Source organism: Saccoglossus kowalevskii, chromosome 3 (assembly GCF_978046115.1).
Source record: "Saccoglossus kowalevskii chromosome 3, keSacKowa6.1, whole genome shotgun sequence".
Classification (NCBI taxonomy): domain Eukaryota; kingdom Metazoa; phylum Hemichordata; class Enteropneusta; family Harrimaniidae; genus Saccoglossus; species Saccoglossus kowalevskii.
The window spans coordinates 42,572,337-42,583,949 of record NC_140643.1 but is presented as its reverse complement, the minus strand read 5'-3'; the positions used below and the strand labels follow the sequence as shown (position 1 = coordinate 42,583,949).

The 11,613-nt window shown below is 38.7% G+C and overlaps 1 protein-coding gene across 1 annotated transcript in view; it reads left to right on the top strand.

The window, feature by feature from the left end:
• Nucleotides 1-2,767: 2,767 nt before the first annotated feature.
• Nucleotides 2,768-11,613, top strand: part of LOC146747995 (ninjurin-2-like) — a 43,720-nt gene continuing 34,874 nt past the window's right edge. The window contains exon 1 of the mRNA XM_085496610.1: nt 2,768-2,998. The gene's annotated coding sequence lies outside the window, so the exon portion shown is untranslated. The remainder of the gene's footprint in view (nt 2,999-11,613) is intronic.

Here is an 11,613-nt window from a genome sequence, read left to right as displayed (position 1 = left end):
TATGTTGTATGTTTATATTATTGAAACGAAATAAAAACATTATTTAAATGCAAAAAATAAAATAAAATAGTTATAATTTAGTTATAAACTGTGTTAGAAGTTGTCGTACAGCGACTGAATTACGAATTTATTTATTTATTATGCGGACTACTGTCATGCAATGCGATTTCGAATCCTGATTCCAAAATGCTCAGCACAAGTAGGAAGAACGTGATAAACGAGGCCGTGGGCTACGTGTCATAACCGTCACGTGATCGTGGGTTATATTGTTCAGCCTGTGTAAAAATAATCTGACACGAAGCAAAATGTTTTGACCCGACTGAGTAACTGTACCACGCTCCCTGGGGGGGGGGGGTAATCTAGGTCAGACCTGATGACGTATGATGACGTATAGTTTTTCAAAAAACCTCTAAACACTAATTTTAGTGAAATTATACCCCTTTTCAAGTGCAGAAACTTAAAATAGATACCCTATATACATACTAAATTCATACTGTTTCCAAGTTGAGGTAACATGAATTCATGAGATTCATTTTTTCACACGTATACGCGTCAGATAACTAAAGAACACCCCCTTTACGCGTTTTTTTTACTTCAGCTTGCGTACTATATTTTCTTCAAAGAACCCCACCCCCGGAACCACGTTGTTAAAATGGCGGCTGTTAGTGTTAGACAAAAGATGGCGAAGTTGATTTCGGGAAGAACGCCGAAGGTTTTGCTGAACTCGGTCAGTGTTTATAGGTGACAAACGAGTTACATCAGCATTAATGATATGAAATCGTTGTTACAAGAAACAGAAAGAACCCCATGTTTGAAATTTCATATTTTCTTCACCTGATGGAGTTTAAATTCTTCCTTTTATGCAAGACTAACTAAATCAACGGCGAGCGTTCCGGCACGGATTGTCCATCAATGGTTAATTTACCGTTTTCGCCCCAGTCAGCCAGTTGCTTCTGTTTGACTTTCTGAGTTTTGCCTCTCGCTGCATATTCTTTGTATTTAATAATTCGATCCATCTTCGCTAGCCAAGGTCTAAGTTTATTCGGCCAAGCCTCTAAACAGCCTCTATCGTGTAGAGGTCTATAGGTCGAAGACACGGGACCGAGCGATTCGGACGATCAATTCGATCTGGCTCGACATCTTCATCGGGCAGAGATTCCCGACCAGTTGCAGCGACAATGGGCAATTGCTGAATAATGGGGATCTGAATGTTTTGTTTTTCTTTTCTCTGACTAGTTGATAGGCATGTTCCATTTTAACACATTGAGTGAACATTCGCACAGAATTCCATCTGAAGTGATATCAGCCAAGCGCGACTGAGTCCCCTCTCCTCGACCAGTGTTCAATTGCTTTAAACTTCGACGCTAATGGACAGACAGATTTACACAAAATAGCACGAATGACATGAGGTGAATGACATCAGAAACAACGTCGGACAAAAAACTGAATCAAGTATATCCATGGGAAGCACAAGAAAAACTCATTCAACTGAGCAGTGTAAAGACTGAAACAATGTAGATGAAAGAAGGTACGCCACACAGAAACCATGAGTAGAACAATATTCTATTAGTAAATTATGCAGAAAAAACGCTACATTAAGGTAACAAACACCATGTATCACATAGGTAACACATGCAGGAATTGGCAACTTGCATGTTTAGGGTAGAGATTATAAATACATTTTACGGGATTATGATAAATGGGTTGCTTACTTATTGAGTAGTGGCAACTTTAACCGTGAGACACATCACTGGTATTCACGTGATCCTGCCAACGACTGCAGCGATTGGCTAGTCGCATGTTTACTCTGCAACGCCTTAGAGTTTATAGAGAATTTGTAACACTTTGTAAAGGAAGATTTTTTCCACTTATTTCGTATACCATCACGTTACAAATTCCTTTAACTTCGCGTTAGTGCGCTAAACACCGCGCTATCTACAGTTCAATCATAACATATGCGGGTATGACGTCTCTCTATTAAAAAAATAATTTATTCACGCATATTTTCCCAAAAAATAACAAAAAAGATTTGTGACGTCATGAGAGTCCGGTATGACGCCACTCAAAAATAAACGAAAACGCGGGAAACAGTCCATTCTACCGGAAAAACTGGCCTGTCCTAAATACGTATAAGGCGTGGCTTGTGGTAAAGGGCTGTTCCCGGAAAACCAAGTCCTGAAAAGGTGAAGGATGGATTGAAACAAAAGTGTAAGATGAAAGATCTAGGAAAGATAGCATGGTTTCTTGGCTTTATCCATGGAGACGGCATGATCACAATGAGTAGTCAAAATATTTGGGGAAAATGTTGCAAATTGTAAACCAAAATATACTCCTTGAGACATGAATGTAAACAAGTTTTGTTAATGACACAGCTGAGCCTGATAATGCAAGGCTGTACAGAGACATACTAGTAGTTGGCAGTCTGATTTATGCAATGACAACAACTAGATCTGATCTGTGTTACATAGTTACAAAGTTGTCACAATATTTGGAGAATTCAACTTCTAACAACGTAATAATGGCTAAACATTTCCTAAGGTGTGTGAAAGGTACCATTGACCTGTTTTTTAATTGATGAATCCTTCCGGTGTTGGGTAGAAGTCAAAGGGTATTTCCGATCAACGTATTCTTATTCAATACACGTTTGCCACTTTCTATTGACTGTCATTAAGGACATGGATACGTCTATTTCTACCGGGGATTGCCAGTCACTTTCCAGAACTATTATTTTTATATGACCATCACTTACTGTGTGTCATATGCTACACTGATTTTACGGCTCCAGAATCCGAACTGTGCTGTAATGATTACGTAGCACGTACGGCACAGTTCAATACCATTACTATCACCTCTTTACGGCTCATGGAGAATGGTATAGCCATGACGTCACCGGAAATTATAAAACTCGTGGGTTTGAATGAGATAGTTCTCAGTTGACGCTGTTTACCGGGTAGCAATATTCAGACTCTTCACCGGAAACACACGCACTTTAATTCAGGTAAGAAACTCTGACTTCGAGTAGAATATGGTGAAATGAGCTATGAATTTAACAACTGGGTGACAACTTGTTGCATTGCTGTTCCAAGGAATACCACATTATTCCGTTCAGCAAGCATGCATTAAATGCTTGAGTCTACCAGCACATGTTATCTGCGCAAATCGGTCCAGAACTTTTAAAGGTCATTTGACTATTTATATAAGAAGGAACAAGTTGAAGACAAACTTAGCGACCTGCTGAAGAAATATATAGTCAGGTTTAATCAAAACCAGCATTGACGTGTAATCACGTGTCTGTGAAGAAATAAGTATTTCGCAGACAAAACATTCGTGGTATTGCTTATCGCCCGAGTTCCCGTTACTGAAAAGGGAACTGAAACATGAGAACACAGAATGAAGCACGTACGGACGCTTTTGTATACAGACTCTGCTACAAAGGAACCTTAAAAAATGAATACATATTACTATTCTGTTAAGATAGCGAGAAGGGTTTGATGACTTTTTTGAATAAAGCATTCTCTGTCTGTTGTCTCATTTGGAACCGTAATTTAGCTTATATATTTCAAAAGTATAGAGGTACAAGTTCGCACAAACTGGGCATTCATTGTTTACATAATAACCACGTGACAACAAAAATGGTGAACCTTGTAAAAATGACTAAATTCGCGATTGCTAGAGCACACTGCTGAATCAGATTTCCACTTGAATCAAGTCCATTATAATCAAAATACATTCTTCCTATTTCTACGCAGGTTTGTGTTTTTGTCCCCTAATTAATTCATACTTGGCACCTTTAACACACTATTATTCTATGGAATTTATATCGGCTGTGGTGACATGTGTTTTGTAGTTTACGAACTCAGTTACCGAGGCCAGTATTGTCAACGAAATAGAATGGATTATTTAGTAGTTTATGAATCGACTGTAAACGTCTTGTTAAATATTGCACAGGTAGATCCTGTAGAGAAGGTAGATCTCTGAGAATTTATAAATACTGAATGATATTTTTCAAAAGCCTAGAAGAGGATACAGTAATTATATAGTCGGTATTTAATATACTTATATCTTTAAATAAAAGTCTCATAAAGCTGTGAAACTTGCCTACAACAAATACTGTGAGTATGTCAAACATTAGTCCCTAACCTTGGTCTCAACTTCAAACGATTAGCAGGTCAAATATGATTCACTACAATATTTGTGTTGCAACGGTATGTTTCATTGATCAATCGGTACCACGTGATATATAATCATCAGCCAATAACTGGACAGTGCTTGGAGTCAATGTACGAACGCACGGAGAAGGCAGAGAGTAAATTAACAATTACCGCGCACCATTGAAGAATTATTAATTTTTAGAGATTTCTTGATATTATAATTGCAATAAAGATCTGTGATAACATGACTGAGTGTGATGGAAGTATCGGATAAAAGGAATGAAACTCATAAACTGAAAACGATACTTCAATAATATGAAAGTCAACTTGAACACTAATTGGCCTATCCCTCATCTGGTTGAACAGAAAGTTAATCAACTTCAAATATGAAAATGATCTCATTAAAACTGAGCATCATTCCATAAAATTATCACAACTTGAAACTAAATAAATAAATACGCAAATGATTTTTATAAAACCAAGTTCAATTGCATCACAATTATCACGTGATATATTTTCCTTTAAAGAAAGTAGTTGTCAGTTTTTGAAACATAACACAAAATTAATATTGTCCAAATCTGCTGAAAGTGTAGAATTTCATGGACATTGCTCACTTCATATTTTTTTAAGTGAAGCTTTAATTGATACAAATGAAAGAATCCAAAAAAATGTTGACACAAACCAAAACATAATTTTATTCAAATATAAATGATATTTTCAGAAACTTCAATTATATCATGATTGTTAACAGTAAATATATATGATGTAGGTGATATAATGTGATTGTCAATGAGAAACATATGTTTGTATATAGGTATATATAACACTGATTTCATAATTAAATGTCACTCCCTAATGCGGTGATTTGCTTGTCGATAATAAATACGAGTCACATGAGTAGCTAACCTGGATCGTTGGTATTGTCCGAGCTATTCAAGCTTTAACACCGTCAAAATACAGTTAACTTTGCAGCACTGTGGGTCACATGATCACACATGCCGATCAATTTACGACAGCAGAAATCTGTCAAACGAAAACGATAAGAGGGAAAGTTTGTTAGAAAATTCAACAATTTATTCCTTGTTGACGTTGAGTAGAAAACGACCACTCCAAATTCCCCCCAAAAGTGCACGGGGAAGATAGTATAGTACATAAGATTCAATCATGTCAAAACACTACAAATTCTACGGAAATTTCAAATTGAGTTGACGTTTTCATCCAGGGTGAGTCAATATTGAATGGGGACCCCTCTGATAATGCTCGGTGCCGTGTGCCATTCCGGTCTTCAGTGCATGTTACCGGAATCATAATCGACAAGTTGTCGGTTTCCGTGGGATAGTTGTCTCGTCCCATATAAAGCGCGGGTCTTGATATTTGTAATTTAGATTTTCTCGTGTTCCTCTGATTGAACACAAATATATATTTTTCGATCTATTGTGGCATTGAGTGAAAACGTTTTATTTTTACTGATAAATTGAAAGTTGTGCTGTTCCACTGTTTCATGTGTATGGACAAAAAAAAACGTGTAGTTTGACACTGTAAACTACACTGTAGAGTTCGTGACCCAAGATAGTATTATCACGGGGTAAATTCTTCTCTATGGGGTTCTCCACACGTGTGAGGGGGAATCTCGTCTCTGTCTCTATATCTCGTCCCCTTGAGGTACGGGATCGGGAAAGTCACTTATACTTTACAGTCAAATAAGACAAGCACAACGAAATACGTTTCAACTCTCGTCTTAGTCGGACAGTCGAGCACTCTATAAGACACAGCGCCCTGGGGAAAAATCCCCAAGACTATCGCAAGGCTGAACCAAGACTAGCCCAAGACTGTGCTTAGACTCGCCCTAAGACTCTCCAGGACTGGACTGGACTGGACTGGACTGCGTCTGTCGTGCCAAGACCAACTAAAACAACTTTATTCATTTTCAAAACTCTAACCAATTACAAAGCAGAAAAAAGACTATAGGGCGTAACCTGTAATTATAAAGCCAATCACACTAAGTACTGAATACGTCATATCTTTTGATTAATCGTTCACTACATTAATAACTACGAATACCAACTGTCAGAAATAGTAGTCAGAACAGCGACGGTTATCTCGTAATTAGTGCCAAATCACTGAGTCGAGTTCCGTCCAGGACCTCGCCTGCCTAAACGATGACAGACATAACACAGCAATTCGCTAGTAATCAACTAAATAAGTCGGTCAACAGATACGGGAAAAACAAATTCATGACAGTACAGACGCATTCTTTCCACATTAAACTCCATTTCAATTCTCAGAAATATAGTGTACGACAGTATAACCTAAAAATAGTCCTGGGATTTCACTTAGCTCATCCCCATCACTGCATGCCGTGAATTTCAAAAGTCAAACCAAATCATCAAATTTGACATGTCAAACAATGGCGAGCTTTGCTGTGCATAAAAAGTTTGTCAAAAAACAACACAATTGCCACGTTTTGGCCAGTTAGTGAACTCAATAGTATTGCAATGTTGTAGTTGATCAATGTCATGCTTTGTAATCTGATTGATAAAAACGGCCCAGCCATATTAAAATAATTTATATATCACACAAACATTAGGGCAAGGCCTTGCGTTCTCTCATAATCTAGTATTTATCATCGGACACAGCACACTGATATTGGGAACACACTTGTACAATAAACGTAACGGGACCGTGGTTAATACAATAAATATTGATGAGAATGGGGGGTTTGTGGCGATGTCAATTATAAATTGTTTTACTGACTGTACTTTGCAGGTCACATTTTCTACTGAAATACAAATAGTAGGCAATTAGTAGGCAACTAAGAAGTACTAGTAACTAACGGGTATGAGAACGCTTACCGGATAATGCCGAGGTGTTTACTAAACAGTCAGTATAATCGGTAAGCGTCTCAAAACCCCGTTAGCTAACTCTGTTAGACTACGAATTTGGCGACTCACTAGTTTCTATTTTCAGTGACAAATCCACAAACACCGTCGTGGTCGTGGTTTTCACTTTGCATATTGATCGCAAAGGTATTTTTTTTAGGTCGATGAATTCAGAATCAATTAGGATATTAGGACGTTATTTTAGAATGATTTTTTATTGGGTTTCGTGTGATAGTTTAGCTAGCATAAAATATTACAAATAGGGAGAAAGCATAATGGATACCGTTGACCTTGTGATCATTTTGAGGTTTGACAACTGGTCTTTATTACTGAGATAAACTGAACATCGCGTCCAGGGCTGGGTCGTTAATAGGGGTAGTGCTTTTAAAAATATAACACTTGCTCTTCGTCTTATGCAAAAACAAGGGATTACTTTTAAACATGGATCGTCAGTCTAAGAGAGAAGGTGCGCTGCCGGAGAAGGTGTGAACATGGTACAAAAGCTATATGATGTGAAGCACTGTTATTCAAAAATCGGATATGCCTGCAGCTTATTTGTCATTTTCACAGTTCACTGCTGTACGGACTACTTATTGTATTCCTTTACTGAATTCAGTACTACTCCCAACGTATACATATCAATTATAAAGTAACATCTACCATTCATGGTTAAGTCATCGAAATGAACAATAAACTTCACCATGAGTATTATATAGAGTAATTCGAAATTGTTGTAAGATTTGTAAAAAAAAAATTATATTCATTCATTTGTCGTTAATAAATACACTTTTCATAGGGAAATTTTTATCATTTTAAACCCTTTAAATAATACACTGAAACTGAAACGAATCAGTTGAAAGTGAAACATAGCGTAGCTGCTGAACGAAAGTGTCAACGTGTTGTTGCCTGTCAATCAAAAATAGAACAGTCAAAAACGTCCAATAAGGAGGACTGCAAACTACGTCCAATATGGAGAACTGCAAAATACGTTCAATATGGAGAACTGCTAATTACGTCCAATATGGAGGACAGCAAACTACGTCCAATATGAAGGACTGCAAAATACGTCCAATATGAAGGACTGCAAAATACGTCCGATAAGGAGAACTGCAAACTACGTCCAATATGAAGGACTGCTAATTACGTCCAATATGAAGGACAGCTAATTACGTCCAATATGAAGGACTGCAAACTACGTCCAATATGAAGGACTGCTAATTACGTCCAATATGAAGGACTGCAAACTACGTCCAATATGAAGGACTGCAAACTACGTCCGATAAGGAGAACTGCAAACTACGTCCAATATGAAGGACAGCTAATTACGTCCAATATGAAGGACTGCAAACTACGTCCAATATGAAGGACTGCTAATTACGTCCAATATGAAGGACTGCTAATTACGTCCAATATGAAGGACTGCTAATTACGTCCAATATGAAGGACTGCAAACTACGTCCGATAAGGAGAACTGCAAACTACGTCCAATATGAAGGACTGCTAATTACGTCCAATATGGAGAACTGCTAATTACGTCCAATATGGAGGACAGCAAACTACGTCCAATATGAAGGACTGCAAACTACGTCCGATAAGGAGAACTGCAAACTACGTCCAATATGAAGGACTGCTAATTACGTCCAATATGAAGGACTGCAAACTACGTCCGATAAGGAGAACTGCAAACTACGTCCAATATGGAGAACTGCTAATTTCGTCCAATATGGAGGACAGCAAACTACGTCCAATATGAAGGACTGCAAACTACGTCCGATAAGGAGAACTGCAAACTACGTCCAATATGAAGGACTGCAAACTACGTCCGATAAGGAGAACTGCAAACTACGTCCAATATGAAGGACTGCTAATTACGTCCAATATGAAGGACTGCTAATTACGTCCAATATGAAGGACTGCTAATTACGTCCAATATGAAGGACTGCTAATTACGTCCAATATGAAGGACTGCAAACTACGTCCAATATGAAGGACTGCAAACTACGTCCGATAAGGAGAACTGCAAACTACGTCCAATATGGAGAACTGCTAATTACGTCCGATATGGAGGACTGCAAACTACGTCCAATATGAAGGACTGCAAACTACGTCCGATAAGGAGAACTGCAAACTACGTCCAATATGAAGGCCTGCTAATTACGTCCAATATGAAGGACAGCAAACTACGTCCGATAAGGAGAACTGCAAAATACGTCCAATATGGAGAACTGCTAATTACGTCCAATATGAAGGACTGCAAACTACGTCCAATATGAAGGACTGCAAACTATGTCCAATATGAAGGACTGCAAACTATGTCCAATATGAAGGACTGCAAACTATGTCCAATATGAAGGACTGCAAACTACGTCCGATAAGGAGAACTGCAAACTACGTCCAATATGAAGGACTGCAAACTACGTCCGATATGGAGGACTGCAAATTACGTCTAATATGGAGAACTGCAAACTACGTCCAATATGGAGAACTGCTAATTACGTCCAATATGGAGGACAGCAAACTACGTCCAATATGAAGGACAGCAAACTACGTCCAATATGAAGGAATGCAAACTACGTCAAATATGAAGGACAGCAAACTACGTCCAATATGAAGGACTGCTAATTACGTCCAATATGAAGGACTGCTAATTACGTCCAATATGGAGGACTGCAAACTACGTCCAATATGGAGAACTGCAAAATACGTCCAAAATGGAGAACTGCTAATTACGTCCAATATGGAGGACTGCTAATTACGTCCAATATGGAGGACAGCAAACTACGTCCAATATGAAGGACTGCAAACTACGTCCAATATGAAGGACAGCAAACTACGTCCAATATGAAGGACTGCTAATTACGTCCAATATGAAGGACTGCTAATTACGTCCAATAAGGAGAACTGCAAACTACGTCCAATATGGAGAACTGCTAATTACGTGCAATATGGAGAACTGCTAATTACGTCCAATATGGAGGACTGCTAATTACGTCCAATATGGAGAACTGCTAATTACGTCCAATATGGAGGACTGCAAACTACGTCCAATATGGAGAACTGCAAAATACGTCCAATATGGAGAACTGCTAATTACGTCCAATATGGAGGACTGCTAATTACGTCCAATATGGAGGACAGCAAACTACGTCCAATATGGAGAACTGCTAATTACGTCCAATATGGAGGACTGCTAATTACGTCCAATATGGAGAACTGCAAAATACGTCCAATATGGAGAACTGCTAATTACGTCCAATATGGAGGACTGCTAATTACGTCCAATATGGAGGACAGCAAACTACGTCCAATATGAAGGACTGCAAACTACGTCCAATATGAAGGACAGCAAACTACGTCCAATATGAAGGACTGTTAATTACGTCCAATATGGAGGACTGCAAACTACGTCCAATATGAAGGACTGCAAACTACGTCCAATATGAAGGACTGCTAATTACGTCCAATATGGAGGACTGCTAATTACGTCCAATATGAAGGACTGCTAATTACGTCCAATATGGAGGACTGCAAACTACGTCCGATAAGGAGAACTGCAAACTACGTCCAATATGAAGGACTGCAAATTACGTCCAATATGGAGGACTGCTAATTACGTCCAATATGAAGGACTGCTAATTACGTCCAATATGAAGGACAGCAAACTACGTCCAATATGAAGGACTGCTAATTACGTCCAATAAGAAGGACTGCTAATTACGTCCAATATGAAGGACAGCAAACTACGTCCAATATGGAGGACTGCAAAATACGTCCGATATGGAGAACTGCAAACTACGTCCAATATGAAGGACAGCAAACTACGTCCAATATGGAGGACTGCGAACTATGTCCAATATGGAGGACTGCAAAATACGTCCGATATGGAGGACAGCAAAATACGTCCGATATGGAGAACTGCAAACTACGTCCAATATGGAGGACTGCAAATTACGTCCAATATGGAGGACTGCAAACTATGTCCAATATGAAGGACAGCAAACTACGTCCAATATGGAGGACTGCAAACTACGTCCAATATGAAGGACTGCAAACTATGTCCAATATGAAGGACAGCAAACTACGTCCAATATGAAGGACTGCTAATTACGTCCAATATGGAGGACTGCTAATTACGTCCAATATGAAGGACTGCTAATTACGTCCAATATGAAGGACAGCAAACTACGTCCAATATGAAGGACTGCTAATTACGTCCAATAAAAGGACTGCTAATTACGTCCAATATGAAGGACAGCAAACTACGTCCAATATGGAGGACTGCAAAATACGTCCGATATGGAGAACTGCAAACTACGTCCAATATGAAGGACAGCAAACTACGTCCAATATGGAGGACTGCGAACTATGTCCAATATGGAGGATTGCAAAATACGTCCGATATGGAGGACAGCAAAATACGTCCGATATGGAGAACTGCAAACTACGTCCAATATGGAGGACTGCAAATTACGTCCAATATGGAGGACTGCGAACTATGTCCAATATGGAGGACAGCAAAATACGTCCGATATGGAGGACAGCAAAATACGTCCGATATGGAGAACTGCTAATTACGTCCAATA